The sequence below is a fragment of the Balearica regulorum genome, chromosome 3, assembly GCF_011004875.1.
Source record: "Balearica regulorum gibbericeps isolate bBalReg1 chromosome 3, bBalReg1.pri, whole genome shotgun sequence".
NCBI lineage: Eukaryota > Metazoa > Chordata > Aves > Gruiformes > Gruidae > Balearica > Balearica regulorum.
In genome coordinates, this window is record NC_046186.1 from 76,210,314 (window position 1) to 76,226,842 (window position 16,529).

The window sequence follows — 16,529 nt, forward strand, 5'->3', positions numbered from 1 at the left end:
CTGAAAATGCAGAGCAGAATACAAACGAAGGCAGATTCTCATTCCACAGCTGTACTCTCAGTCTACAGCATATGTCAGACAGCGTAATCGCTGTCATACATGCCCCTGTTAGAGGCTGACCTCCACTGCTGAAACCATTACAGCTCCGACATTTCTCTGACAAAAGGTTAATTGGCTTCAAAATAAATGTATTGCCTAATGACTCCATTCTAATGCGGCTGTGTTTCTCTCTAAAAGGCTTGGTGATGTTATTTGTAAAACTTGCCAATCTTCTAAGTAACTACCGCAGACTTTTAAATTTAATTTGAAAAATGAATGCTGATCTTTAACCTGCTCCTACTATTTAATTATTTTGGTTATCATGAATTACTTTATTGTTTTTGTGTTCTTTATTGGACTAGAATAAGATATTGCTGGAAGCAGTGATAGTTACAGAAAATGAACATGATATGCATGAGCAAAATATGTCAGATTTGTAGAATGTTTTAAATTGTTCGTGTCAAGAACACGATACCATTTTTAAAGGTATAGCTATGTTAATTCAACACAAAAAGGAGGGATTTTGCAATCCTATAGCTGATTCTACTCCTAACGAAGCCAGCAGGATTAGACTTGCAGCGTGGTAAGTTGGACTATGTAATTTGTTAGTAACTAGATTTTAAGGTAGTGTTTTTGCTTATTGAAGTATAGAAGAGAGATTTGGGCTACTATTTTGTTGCCCATAGCAGTGTTGAATCAGCACAAGAAACAATTAGTAGTTCTTGCAGCAAAGGGAATCTCTATCCAACAACACTTCGCCCCTGATCAGAATGAGATTTCAGTGCAACTGGTCTTTAGGGGACCCTAGAAATGCCCTTTCTGGACTAAAACTCACAAGCTTACAGCATAAGTCTGCACTGGAATCTGTCATCACTAGGTAAGACCCAAAGGTGATTTGCAAGGAACTGCAAAAATCTGCAGAATTTAGTATTTATCTTGAGGCATTATAACTTCTAATTTCTAAAAATCAGACTGAGAGGTACAGGCAATTTACCTCATTTTAATTGCTATCGGATGCATATACCTCCACTGTAAGGACTGGCATTCCACTAGATGATGCTAGTGACTGCTTAGTTGACTTAGGACACAAGGAAATGGAATGAATCTGTCAAGACAAGTTCAGATGGCACATTAGGAAAAGGTTCTTCACTGACAGGGTGGTCAGTTACTGGAACAGACTCCCCAGGGAAGTAGCCATAGCACCAAGCCCGTCAGAGTTCAAGGAGTGTCTGGATAATGCTCTTAGTCATATGATTTAGATTTAGGTAGTCCTGTGAGGAGCAGGGAGTTGGACTTGATGATCCTTTTGGGTCCCTTCCAACTTGAGATATTCTATGATCCTTTGATTCTATGACATCTTGCTAACTTGCTATCTACAAGCCTTCCGACCACAGCTGAATGTCTAGAGTAAGTGCTTGCTCCCTGTAGCTGACAGTTTGAATTGTTGAAAACATACTACCTTAAGACAGTCACAATAGCAGAGTCTCTAGTCAAAGATCCAGCATGTATTTTTTCTTAACACAATTTGCAGTCTTACAGATCTAATGTCTCCCCAGTGTCCACCTACCACAGTAAAACATTGGCATGTAGCTAGTGCAATGTAGGACTGAGATGTCATGCAACAGTTGCTTTTGCTATTGCTGTTAATCCTTTCTTTCAAAACCAGTTATCACTACTTCAGCATGCATGCAAGAAGGCAGCATAGTAGCGGACTGTTCCATTCTTACATGAGCATGTGGCAGGGTCCAACCTTATTTCCCTTATTCCATGCCACTTGATTTAGTCACAAATCAATCCAGACTGAGTTCTGTGGCAGGCACTCAAGAAAACAGTACTGAGGTAGAATTACTTGAAGCGGTTGTTTAATTTGGCATGCAACCATCATTGATTATTGTGCAGTTTAAGTAGATGAAGCAGGCAAATAGGAGTTTTCTAGTTCATACTTTACATTATACAGCTTCTAAAGTCTTAGAGGCTGCCCAACACTGCAAAAGAGTGGGAATGTTGTTTATCATTAGCTAATATTTCAAGGTGCAGATAAACTAAGGTCTGTATTTCTCACTTCTTTAAGGACATGAAAATAGACAAAATATCCAACATACATCTAATGGCTAATTGTCTTCAGTTCATCATATTTATTTGTAAATCTGATTAAATAAGTAATCCTTTATAGAAATATATTTTACTCAATACTGCTTAAATTCATGAAAATGAAAAAATATTTTAATAATGGAAAGTGTCTAGGCAAAATGTTCTATAAAATCTTGGCTGAACTATATTTATTTGCATGAATTGTGATTCTGGTGGAAGGATAAAAAAGAAGAAATAAATGGTAACAGTGATATTTTAATCCTACTATAATTGCACAATAATGTTTTATTGTGAAAGGGGTTTTTGCTCTGTTTAGATGTAATGTATATCATGGTTCATTTCACTCTTGTTAGTTTGTCTACCAAGTGGTGCATGAGAAGAAATGCAGAGGGGTCTCAGAAACATGATTTGTTCTGACAAAAGAAAATACTACAGGATTTTGTTCTTTCCTGCAAAATACACAGTTGATTTTTGTTTTTTTCTTTCTTTGTGTTTTTTTTTTTATAATTACTGAAACAAAACAAAATAACTGTAATTGTCGGACATTAAATATTTTTTTGAAAACACTTTGGACTCTTATCCACCATATTGTAATTCTGTGGACAGAATACAGTCATTTTCGGCTAGAACAGAAGAATCTGAAATGTTTTCATATTCATGAATTGTGCTAATATGTACCAAAAAATATGCACAAATGACCTTTGATTATGTAACAGTTCTACATCTCCCTAATTTTAGGCCCATGATTAATTTCCTGTAAGGGCTGGCTACATGTAACTATGGTTGTAGACCTAGATATGGTATAAAGTTCATGAACTAATCAAAACTATTTCTGAATAACTGCATCTGTTGAGTCTTTAATTCTGAAATAATAGTACTTTGTTGTTGTTGTTGTTGTTGTTATTGTTGTTGTTTAGCTTAATTATTTCCAAAATGCACTACATTTAGAAAGAGGCATTTTTATTCCAAATAAATCCTAAGCATAGATAAGATAAAACTGTGCAGATAAACCATGGTGTTTACCTTGGTACCTTAAAAATGGGACCAAAGCAAATTAAATCTTACTACAAGATCATTATAGCAAGATGTGTCTTCTATGTGAATTCTCAGTCTAAGTCTTTAAGTTTAGAAAGGCATCTCTTTGAATACTCCTGTAATAGTGGCATTCTGGTTCACACGTTTTACTGTCACTGCAAGTTCAAATAAACCTGTTTCGACCTAATGGAAGAAAACAGATGAACAGATAAAAATATGTTTACAACATATGAATCATTATATACAAGAACAGGAAATTGAACCTGGTTTTAAAGAACACCATCCAGAGGAAACAAACAAACAAACAAAAAAAAAAAGTAAAAAGCTCTGATAATACCAGACTAAAATTATCTGGTGTTAGAGGCTGTAATCGAAAAGAAGACACCATGAGTGTCTCGGTGTTCCTAATCTTTGTTTTCAAAACTGGAGAAAAGTCCTTTTGTCATATAAAGGTAAATATAAAATGACTTGTTAATTATGCCTGTTAAAAGAAACCCACCATCTTTGTAACACTACACAAATTTATGGCTTTGATTACATCTAAAGTGAAAGAATCCGTACAAAATGAATTCAAGACTTTTAGTCCCCATTCAGGGGATCTACTAGCAGTCAGTGAATTCTTTGCTAAATGGCATACACTCAATGTAATATTTTAATATCTAATTTAAATAATTTGTTTTCATGCTCCCTCATTGAATAGACAGTGGTTGTTAAATAGAACTATATAGCTATTAGTGCCTTAAAATGGCTGCAAATATACTCATATTTTTGATAAAGCAATAGCTTTTGAGATCTAGAAATAAACAATTTCTTTGGTTGAATTATTCAACAAATGTTCAAAGGCCTTTCCAAATTTCAAGCATTAATTTTTGTCCACTAACAGAGAATGAATAATAATGGTATGGTTGGAAAATGTGTTTCTGATGTGCATCAAGCATAGAGGTTTGGAACATAACTTTTTGATAATTTAGAATCAGATAATAGTAAAAAGTGATTGTTTTAGAAAAAGAACATGTTAAAATATTTATAAGCCCTTTGACTACTTATGTGGGATCCTGCAGTTCTCTTTTTCCCTGTGTTTAACACAATTTTATTTCAAAATGTAGTAATATATTCTTTTGCACAATCTCATACCAAACTACGAATAATAAAAGCTTATAGTCCAGGTCCGAAAAGGACTTCAATTTTTAAATATACATTACTGAATTAAAAAAGGTCAGAATGCAATTAAACCTTTGACTAAGAAAGTTGATAAAACCGAGAAAGTATTTCTGAATTATTAAGAATGTGTTTGAAATGCAGACTCTCTGTATCGTACAGAGTCATCAGAATGTTTGAAAAATTATTTTTTTAGAGAGTAGGGTTAATTATGAAAGTCATTATGGGGCGAGGGAGCTTCTATTCTTCAAAAGAATTTTAGCAATTTCAAAACAAATAAAACCAAATTCAAAAATGCAAGCTTCTTAAGCAAAATGTCAAAATTAATATGATTTCCATCTTTTGGGGTTTATGTTTTTTTCCAGAATAGCTATGTTCACTAAGGATGTGACTTTTACCATTTTAATTTCTCTTCATCCTCTTTGTTCTACATAGCTTGTTTTTTTCTCAGGGGCAAGTATAAGCTATGGTAGCAAAATTACTTCTTTATGATAGAAACTAGATAACACTAGTAGAAGAAAGTGTTCTGCACTTAACATGAATTTGAGTTGTGTGTACACTTTTTCCTTGTGCAGACTATTGAAGGTTGCTTTTGGTAATTGGGACTACAAGTAATTTGAACATGCCACAGAACTGCAATTTTTATTAGCATCTCTCTTTCTTCATTTGATTTTATCAGCATGTTGTATATTAGTTTATATAAAATTCTGAGCTGCTATGATTAAGCTGGTATTTATATCCAGCACCAAGAAAAATCTTTTTTTGGTTTTTTTGGTTCAGTTTGGGGTTTTTTTGTTTTGGTTTTGGGCTTTGTTTTGGGGGTTTTCTCCATAAAATAGCTGGGGTTTAAATTTTGTTTTCTTTTCCTGGAAGTGCAACCTTTTTTACTTGTTTGAGGGATAAGTTTTAAGCATGAGATAATATATTTTTTTCATATCAACCGATATAGTTGGAAGAGAGACAAGTTTTCACTTGCAGAGCTAAGTAATGTGTCTCAGTATTTTTTATTTTTGTGGCATTGTCTCACCATTAAACCACATGAATAAACACTGTATGTTATTCCCTATGTAGTATTAAGTAAACTTAGGTTACACTTCCCAAAGTTCAAATCCCAGAACAAATTAAAAGTAGTTGGAGGGAGCTCATTTACCCTACAGAATGACCCCATTATTATACTAATGTCTTGCAATTTATAGAAATGAGAAGTAATTCTAGAAGTTGAGAGGTTTTAATAGCTTATTGCCATCAGAAGGGGAAGGTCCAACTTTCCTTCACGTCTTCTGCTGTCTATTTCTAAGGCATACTTGGCACTAGCACTGATGCTTATCAGAGCCCTCTGTGAGTGAATTTCTCACTCTAACTCTGGGGAAAAAGGTGGACCTGTTTAGCAACATGTTCACAGTCCTGTGAACTTTGATTACAAAAGGGTCCATGAGTACTAAAGCTTTGTGTTGGTGAAGGAGAGAGAAACAGTAGTGAAATATGGTGAGGAATGGGAAGGAGTTGAAGGATCTCTTTTTTTTTTTTTCCCTGGCAGCAATCAACTGCTACATTAGTTTAGCTGCTCATGGAATTACAGCCTCAGCTATCTGAAAGAAAGGAGAACAAACGGGCTGTGAAAAATAATAATTTTCTCTTGGATTTATTTTCATATATAGAGGGGTTTTTTCCTACTTCCATTCTTTCCTAAACTATGTTTAATATCTTATTAATAAAAGATGTTGAGAGGACACGGTCATCTTGAAGAAAACTTGTAAATCCCCCACAAGTATTGTCATACAAAATAAAGCTTTTTGCAAGATTATATACAAAGAGGAGTGGCCATGTATCATGCTTAGGCACAGAGTGGTGTTAGTTTCTATTTTATTTAATGTCTTCATTATTGTTTTAAGAAATGGTTCAGAGTTTCATTCTGCAATAGACTTCTGTTTATCTTCTCCAGAGGGCTTCTTTTTTTTAGTCATTTCAGTGATCCTTTTTAAGCCTGTCTCCAATACAATTGTGTTGGTATAACAGAAAATTGCAGTGCAGATTCAAGAGAAGGCAACTGAAAGCAAGAATTTCTTAAGCCAGAAATAATACATAATAATTTAGAGAGACTAGAAGAATGATTTGAGGTAAAGAAATAAAGTCTTGGGGAAACAAATTTTAAATGCTGCCTCTGGGAAAAAAAAAAAAAAAACAAACCACAGATACATTAACAAATTTAGTGTAAAGGAATAGTTTGGAAAATAATAATTTTATTTTTTAAAGGACAGTAAAAACCTCAGTTTTCTGTGGAGACAATAATACAGCAACCTTGAGATGTAGCATGGTAGCAAGAAAGTTTTAAACTAAAAATGTAGCAATAGATCTGTTGCATCATGTTAAATCAGAAATTGTCAGTAGTCTGTATACTATGGCTTACTGAGTCAAGCACAAGCAAAACCTGTTCATAAACAGTTGTGTATAGACAAATGCCATTCATTATTCTTTGTGACTATCAAAACTGCTGTCTTTGCTGATGTGCATGTGACTTTTTCTTAGAGATTGTTAAAAATTGCAATCACAAGTCTATTCTAGTTTCCTTTTTTAAGTGTGTAATACTAAAAAATGGCCACATCTTACTGACTATGACCTGATTTTCATTTAAATGAAAACTCCTTTAAATCTCTTAAGCAGTATTGTGTGTATACTATACTTACGCCCACTCTATGACCTGAAATCATGCAGAAGAGCTATGGAATAAATGCAATATCTTTTCTAGCAAATAAAACAATAGAATTCCTATTGACTGCATTGGAATGGGATCCTTATTGCCATAGAGAAATATTATGCATTATCTTGTCCCTTTTTCTCCCTGTAATACTACAGATTTTCCTACTGATCTATTATGGTTTTAGTCCTTGATAATGCTCATGGGAATCCATTTCTGATCAGCTATAAATTATAATGTCTTGGGTTATCAAAATTATATAAGTTATGATCATACTTTTGATAACAGCAGACTTAAATCTCTCTCTTACATCTAAGAAGTGTTAGTTTGTATCTAATTACATTTATATTTAATGTGTTTGTTTTATATTTATATTGAATATGTACGTAGTTGTTTTTTTCTTCAAAAGTCACTATTTATATTGACTCTAGCATTTTATGTGAGTTAGCTAAGATTAACCATCTTCATTTACAGACTAAAATAGGGTACCAAGCTGATGTCCTTCAATTAAGACAACATTTTTAAAGTTGTTGAGTAACTCTCGGTGCTTCCAATTTCCATCTCATGATACATATAGTCACAGAAAGTGTTGAAATGATAGGTTTCTCAAGTTTGAAATTTCTACATTGATTTGATCCCACCACTAAGTAACATTAATTCCAAATAAATTTAGTCTGTTCAAATCTTGCTTTTCAAAAGCACTATACTAGAATTAATTTTCAATTGAAAAACATTTCTTAATAACAGTGCATCAATTAACTGCATGCTTAAAACAGTCATTAGAAATTTAGATAGCCAATGACTCTATATCATGCATTTCTGTGTTGGCTCTGTAATTCTTAATATTAATCTACAAACCACTCATGACTTTACTCTTTTCCGTTAAGTTCTTTTTCACATCTGAAAAGGAGATATATTTGCAGGTCTTAGAAGAAATTTGTGATGTTAGAGATTAAAACAGAAACTTGTCAAAATGCTATTTCAAAACACTGCAGCAAAATACTATGGTTTTATGAAATCCTGTAAAATTCAAAGTAACTATTTCAATACTTCAGCATTCTCATTGGTTGTTTTTAGTTTGTACATTTAAACTAATATTTCCGGTGAAACACTGAATTCTGTCACATTATGAATTAGAGGTTACTCAATGCAATCTCTTCATTCTTACCACTTGTGGCTCACAAAAATTTAATTCTTTCTAAGTTAGGTTTTTTACAGTCCTCTGGTCTTTTCCATTTCTTTCATACTTATAATTTAAAAATCTAATGAAATGTCTTTTCTCTATGCTCAGTTAAAGTACCATATTTATTAAAAATATGACACGTACGTTTGCTTAACAGCTGAATAATATGTTTCCCTTCAAAAGTAAAGAATGTTTTCCTGGAAATGACTGAGATCTCCTTCCTTTTAACAACATAAATGCGGAATCTGGGGATTCATGTTCAGCTGGAGTCTAAAACAGGCCATGCGAAGAGTAGTGACAGTTTACCTGATTCCTATAGTACAGAGCTGCCATATTTCAATTATTAATTCCTCTGTGACTAATTAATAGTCACAACTTATCCCAGGATTCTAGAAAACAGTAATATTGTGGCAGTTAATTTACTGTTCCTTTTTCCCTGCATACACAATTAAAGCTATTCCTTTATTTGATGTAAATTGCCATCTCTTGAAAGCGTATGGAATGAAAACTCAGCCATGTATCAGAAATAACTTTAATTTAAATTTGCTAAATGACCTCTGAAAGCTAGATGAAAGATTTTCTGCTGAATGGGCTGGTGCTCCCTGCCTATATAATTTATGTGAGAAATTAGTGCGAATGGTTCACTTTTATGGAGCAGTGCTGCTTGTAGCAAGCCTGCAGAAACAATTTTCCCCCAAGCCTCCATCTGTTCTTCAAACCAGGGCATATGCCATCTCATCGAGCTTGAAAGTCAACTGATTTATAACTCCTGAAAAGTGCATAGATTGAAAAGAAAGGTCGACTGCTGCTATGTGACCATGATTTGCTAGGCACTTGGATAAAGACAATTCACATTACTATGGACCCCAGAGGACACACGTGATGTTGTAAGCTTCAGAAATTGGTAGATTCACATATAGGACGAAAACAAATTGCTCCTCCTCCTTCAGTTAAACAGCTACTTCTCTTCCTAAAAATGGAAACTTTTTAGAAGGTAAGTAGGTAATATAGCCAAGACATCTTGTTATACTGTGTTTCAGGCAGAATAAGCTTTTCCTAGATACAAAGGTTGCCATCTAGAAGTGACAGGACTTGTTCCCCTTTAATCTTTAAGCTGCAAGCAGAAACATCTGTCTTTAAAAGTGCTTCTTGTTCTTGTCAGAAAGTTTTGTTCAGTGCCACAAACACAGTATTGATGAATTTTCTGCATCTACTCTGATTCTGAGCCCTATCCCAATTAATGGATGGCTTGTTCTCTGTCCATTAGTTGTCAGCTTTCCTCCTTTTACCCAAATATTGCGGAGTTCTCTGGCAAAACAAATGGAATTGACAACATAAAAATCAATGTATGTTTGATGTTTTCATTTCTGGTAGTCAGATACTGTGGCCATTCTACTTTGAGGCTGAGACTGAATAATTTCTTCAACTACTTTGTCTTATCAGGTCTGGGTTTTTTTTTATAATTTCATGTTAAAAATGGCATACAGTTAAGTGCATTTTAATTTAAGAAAGCTAATGTAGAAATGATGCAAATAGTCTTTTAATATGAAAATTTGGAGGCAGATTTTTCCCTGGAAAAACACAGAGCTGTAGTATAAACAAGTATGAGCTTATTGCTTGTTGAGGTATCTGTAGCGTCTGTAAGAAAAAAATGGCTTTGTAACTTCCACAATCATCTGATAACATGTAGCCATGGATATCCTGACCTAACTCACATAGACAAGTATACTTTCTGAACATAGTATAGCTCAATAAAGAAAAGCAGAGCAGTACAGATCAACTAGATCACTATTATGAATTACTTCTGTTGTATAAATGGAATCTCAAACATTTAAGTCAGTTCTCAGCATATATACTGGCTATTGGTATATTGTATATACTATTGACTGACTAAGGATGATAAAGCTGTAGAGCTAATAAACTGTGACAATTAAATACAAATTGTAAACATCTTATTTTGCTGTATTGAAGAGAGGTGTTAAACAGTTATAATATGGCTTTATAAAATCGTAAATTGTGTAAAGGAGAATGTGAGATATTGAAGAAAACTTCACACTGATTGTCTCATAAAAATTAATAGAGAAAAGTTCACTATCACTGAAAACATATGTTCTAAAAACATATTCAACAAATGTCTCTACTTCAGAAATGTATTATAGTGGTTGTCTGTTCTCATCAGGTTTGTGATAAACACTGTGTATTTTGTTGTCCTTTCATTGTTTCATTTTTGTTGTCCACTATATGTTAGGCATGTACACGGGGCAAATTTATTCCCCTCAGTTCCAATTCATTTCCTAGACTGTTTCCAAAGCATAAATTAGTTCATCCTCATTTCAGTGTCATTTTTTCATCACTCGCCTCTATGAACCTTTCACATCAAATTCATGTTCACATCTACTGTGCTGCAGAGTTCTGATCTGGGCTCAGTACTGCTCTCATCCTCACATTGTTATTCTGCTAATTAATAATATCTGTTTGCTAAATACCTAGTTTTATTGCCCTTTTACTTTCTTCCCTGTTGGTTCTTTCATCTGTATCTCCTCTTGCTTATCTGTGAAGAGTTTCTCTTCATATGAAGTTATTCATGAGGACAGTACAGCAGGAACTGTTTTAAGCTTTATACTCAAATAAGAAATGCATTTTACATGCTTTATTATGTGTAAATGTGTCCTTGACTAGAAATAATTCAGATTAAGATTCATGAAAAGTTCCAAAAGAATAAGATCTAAATTTTAACCTTTTTTTTTTCCAAATTCCCTCTTCCTTTGAAACTTGTTGACAACTCGATTCAATAAAATAGCTATCAATATGGCATGAAAGAGCTCTGTTCCTGCAGAGATTTAAGCATGTGCTTAATGCCTTGTAATCAAACCCACTGAAGCAATACTTTTGCTTTTTTTGTAGCAGTGGTGTTAGTGAGATGGTGTAGCTACCTCTAAAATGAGACAAAGATATTTACATTTGTTTTCATTCATAACCATGTAACTTTCTTAATAAGTGCTAGTTTCAAACTAATGTTATTGCATCTTTAAGACATTAATGGCCAAGACCTTTAAAACTGAAACTCATTTAAATGTGTCTGATAAAAACCCTCTTGAGGGGGCTGAATTGTATTTTTTTTATGAAAACTTTGATGACTGAATCTATATTTACGTTTCACATAGCAGTGTGGATATTTGACAGTAGTAGTAGCATGTGGTAGATTATCAGGGCTAAAATAAATTATCTTAAATACATAAATGAGATAGTTCCCCTTGGCTTTCAGCTTTTGCACATTAATGCTCAGGAAACAGACTATTGTAGGGAACTATAAATACTGCATTTTTTGTACTAAGTGACAGAATCTGTGGGTTGCTAGTTTTGTCTCCTGTGACTTCCTTCAGTATCACACCAAAAAATGTATCATACTTTGGTTTTAAAGGAATGCCAGCTAAATAATCTATGTATAATGAAACCATCTAAGTGCTGTAGGACCTAGTGGAAGTCTGTATTTATAATATCAGAGTTAAAACCCCCAAGAAACCTAAAACTGGCACATTATACTTAAAAATAATTTAAATACTATGCATTGGAACTTATTTTCTACATTTTAATTAACATTATCTTCATATGTGCAGGTAAATCCATGCCTTATTTAAAGAATTATTCAAAAAAGTTAGACAAATAATACCTCAGAAGACCACAAATAATGATTTTTAAAGAGGTATGAATATTTAGATGAAAATTTCTTCAGGCTAAAATGAGGCTAAAAAAGGGTGTTCCTTCCAGTGTAATCTCAAATTCAGTCTAAATACATATCTGTTCAGGAACATGAGTTGTATTGTAATGCAGTGAATCTCATCTTATAATGAAGACTGAGTGTACTGAAGTACAGTTCTGCTCTGAAAAAGTAACACAATTAATGTTGGTGTGTTTTGTTCATATCCGAAGAAATTCCACTAGGGTCAGAAGCCAGGAGTCGTACACTTAAGAAATCATAAATACCTGTCTCAGCCTGTGCAGTAAGTGATGTTCCAACTCTGTGCTTCTTATCTTGTCCTTTCAGACTCTTTACAAGGCCATTTCAGATGGGAGACCCTTTCTTTGCCTTGCCATTTAATAACAGCACTGGAACCTTGCTGCTCATAGTATTCCTAGGCTGTTAAACTGGAGGCCCTGGATAAAGCCCCTGACTGAGGCAGAAACATTCCTTTTAACAGAGCCAAGCTTGAACTCAGGTTAATTTCAGTTTCCTTTCAGTTGTTGCTTACCTTATGCTTCCACAATGTAAAAGACAATATTATTAACTGATCTTTTAATGTATTTTTTCCTTAATATATTCCACAATCAGTTCATATGCTTTGGGGGGGGGGGGGGGGGGGGGGGAGGAACAACCACAAACAAAAAAACCCCAAACAAACAAACAAACAAAAACCACCAACCAACAAACAAAAACCACATATCAACCAAGTGAAAACTGCAGTGCTTTGTATGTCTGTGCCAAAGTCTAACCTGTTCTTGTGCAGCAGTTTGGGTGGAAATGTGAGCAGCTATAAGTTGATACAAAATGGCATAGCATACATACGTTTGGGAACTTGATTGTCACAGATATTAAGACTACTTTACTCCTTTCAGAGTTAAAGTAAACTTGCCTGTTTAAAATTCTCACCGTCATACAGTTCTCAGGGGTTGATTCAGTCTGAGCTCTAATAATAGTTGGCAATTTTTAGGCTGGTTATCAGGAAAAGTTTCTTCACCGAGAGGGTGGTTGGGCACTGGAACAGCCTCCCCAGGGAAGTGGTCAGAGCACCGAGCTTGACTGACTTCAAGAAGCGTCTGGACAACGCTCTCAGTCATATGCTTTGATTCGGCTGGTCCTGTGTGGAGCCAGGAGTTGGACTCGATGATGCTTATGGGTCCCTTCCAACTCAAGACATTCTATGATTCTATGATTCTATGAACTTTGTGATTTAGCTGGAAATTTCTAGTTTAAGCTAAAGACTAGGAAAGCTACATTTCATTTTTTCCCTGTAGAAATTTATTTCTTGTTTCTGCCATGCTATTTTTCATTCCTTTTATGTTTTGATTCTTTTCTGAAGAGGTAGGAAAAATAGCTGTCTAAATCCCTTCAGTAACATTCTGAATTTGCCCTGTTCTTTCTTGGCAAACTATAAGCAACATGTAGCCAGTCATGATACTACAAACCCTTCTCAAAATGAGAAGAGACGACCTTTTTTTTTGTAGCTAGAGATTATCTGATAAGGAAAAAACCTTGATCTTTATTGAATTTATGCATGTATTTTTATTCATTTTTTAATTTATTCAAATAATTCATTCACAAATTAAATCAGAAATGCATAGTAAAATATTTGCAATATGTTTATCATCAGCTATGATAAATTTGATAGATTATTTCTGTGAGATAATAAAAGAAGGCCATAAAATTCAGTCCAGCTATAATAGAAGTCCTTATGCTATGTATAAGTATGAAAAGATGAAGTGAATGCAACTTCCTGTTCCTGTAGCTCTTGCCATCAGTCTATCAAAGATGTCTTGTCACCAGACATTTCTGATTACAGACAACAAGGTAATATTTATGCTTTCTCGTGTACAGAGTTGTAGATAATTAGGACAATAAATCTGTTTGCTCTCAAGGGCGTGGAAAGACAAATTTTATGGATTTAATACCTCAGCAGGTGATTTAAACTGTCTGACTGATTTTGTATGAAGTTGATTTAGAATGGTCACATCATAGCATAGCATAGCATAGCACAGCATAGCATAGTTCAGTTGGAAGGGACCTACAATGATCATTTAGTCCAACTGCTCAACCACGTCCTGATGCATTAGTTAGACACAGCTAGTAACCATCAGTACTAACAATCACAGAGAGCAGGAACATAGGCCCCATAACTTTTCCCTAGGTAATTGTTTATTTATGCATTTAGGATCCCCAATCATAAATCTAGTTTTTTGAAACATTATAACCCAATGTGGTGATAGCATCTAATATGGTAGAATAATCCTCCAAAAAGTGGCTTAATTTTTGGATACGCACCAGTTGTGGTCCAGAATTCTAGTTATTGGTTAGCACTGGGTTATCTGATGAAAATTTAAAGGTAATAAATACATGTTGGGACTGCTAGAATTGTGCTGTATCTCTTAATCTTTTATTTTATCAAAGAAGTTTGCTGATAAACCTTAGAATGTAAAAGTGAGTTCTCCCTGAGAGTGAAGTATGTTTTCTCTGCTTTAATAATTAATTCTGTACCCATGTATATTTCATTATAAAGTGGCAGCCTTTTACACTGCTGTTACTACTGTAAGGAAGTCAAAACTACTCCCCCGTCCTTACGCAGGATAGGGTATAATGTGCATGAGCATATTAGAATGTTTTTTCTAAGTTTTTATTTTTAAAAGATTAATATTTTCATATCATCTAAGAAATCTCTTCACTTATATGCACATTCTCACCTGCAGGTAATGAAAATGGTGGCATAACAGGATAAGCCTCTAAAATACTCTCTAGATAAAACCTATTGCCTTTTATTTCCAGAGGAATTTTTAAAAGTAGTTATGTCTGATCTGGTATGACCTTATATGAGAGAGATTTGATTCAGCTCTTCCATGTCCTACCATGCATATCAAATTTCACTAAACCAGTAGAAGCTACCATGACCTACCTAGAACCTACCAAGAAATATTGTACATCTGTTTGGAATTCTTTACAGTCGTTCAGCAAAACATAGTGACTCAGTCCTGTTGTTTGGCCAGTATTTGTTGCAGAATATTTTTAAATACTTGGTAAAGCTGTTAAATAGTCAGATTCTTTGTTCAGAAATTCCTATTTAAGTCAATCTATCTAAATCATAGATTTAGTGGGCCAGATATTTTCTATTCCTGTTTATTTCTAACTTTACACCTGGGGAGGGTTCTCATAGAAATGTTTAACTTATTCTCGAATATATACTACTTTCTTTATGAAGAAGCATGATAAAGCCATGACCTTCTAAAGAAAGACCTTCTAATTAAAGTGCAGCTTATAATATCAAATGTTTCTTAGTTGCCTATAACTTTATTGATCTTCCAAGAATTCTAATAAGTTCAAAATATTCATTCCTCCTTAGCAAAAAGTTTTATATCTATATCCTGTAAAATGTTCATTTGAGTATTTATTATTATATTTTTTTTAAAAGTTCCAACATTTTTATCAACCAGGGGTGTAATAACTATTGTTCTATAATTTCTGGAAGGTTACTACATTTCCTGTTCATTAGATCTTTGGCCCAGTTGTTGCTATTAATTGCAGTGTGAATGTTTTCTAGCACATTAACCACTCTGTAGTCCTTTCAGATTCCCACCATCTGGTTTAGTTTGTGAGTTTATTCCAGAATCTTCACCTTTTTTTTTTTCCCCACATAATTTATTGCTGTTGGTACTTAATTTTTATTGCTATAAAACAGAAAGTCTTTGGGTTTATATCTTGCTTTTACATTGTATTTTCAAAACTATAACAAAGACAGTATTTACTTTCTCATCAGAGTCCTTGCCTTTCTAAATGATGATCTGAGATCCCAGATCATGTTGAGTTTTTACAAATATTTTCTCCTGGCATTTTATCATATTTCTCACTGTTTGTCTTTATACATTTATGTATTAGTTCTTATGTTTTTTGGGGGGCCAGTTTTGAGGTTTTTTCACATGTGTCTTACTATAGTTCATGCTTATTGACTCCAGGAGAGTTTGATTTTTAAGTCCAAAATTGGACAGATTTCTTTTTGGTTAAATTAAATTAAATTAGATTTTGAAGAATGACTGACTGGCTAGTAGCACTTATACAGAACAGGACCTGTGGGTCCTGGTGGACAACAAGGTCATCATGACTAAGCTGTGCACCCTTGCAGCAATGACAGCTATCTGCATATTAGATGATATTAGCAATATAAAGTCAGGGAGCTGAAGGGAAGGATTATTCCATTTTACTTAGTAGTCATAAGGCCGCATCTGGAATTCTGTGTCTGGTTTGGGGCCCACAGAAATAGAAGACACATGTCAACATGTTGGAGAGGGTCCATCAGCAAGGCCACCAAGGTGACCAAGGGGCTGCAGCACATGACATATGAAGGAGATACTGAAGGAGATGGGTTGGGTTAGCCCGGGCAAGAGAAGGCTAAGGGAGATCCAGTGCCTAACGGGGTGTTATAGAGGACACTGAGCCAAACACTTTTCAGTGGTGCACAACAAAAAGACGAGGCGGCAGTTACAATTTGCAATAAGGGAAATTCCAGCTGGACAGTAGAAAAATAGTTATCCATGTTTTGGGCAGGGGGTTGAGTGAGATGATCTCTA

General features: G+C 34.3%; 1 protein-coding gene across 5 annotated transcripts in view; it reads left to right on the forward strand.

Moving 5' to 3' along the window:
• Positions 1-16,529, forward strand: part of PACRG (parkin coregulated) — a 253,865-nt gene that overhangs the window by 64,703 nt on the left and 172,633 nt on the right. The window lies entirely within an intron of this gene.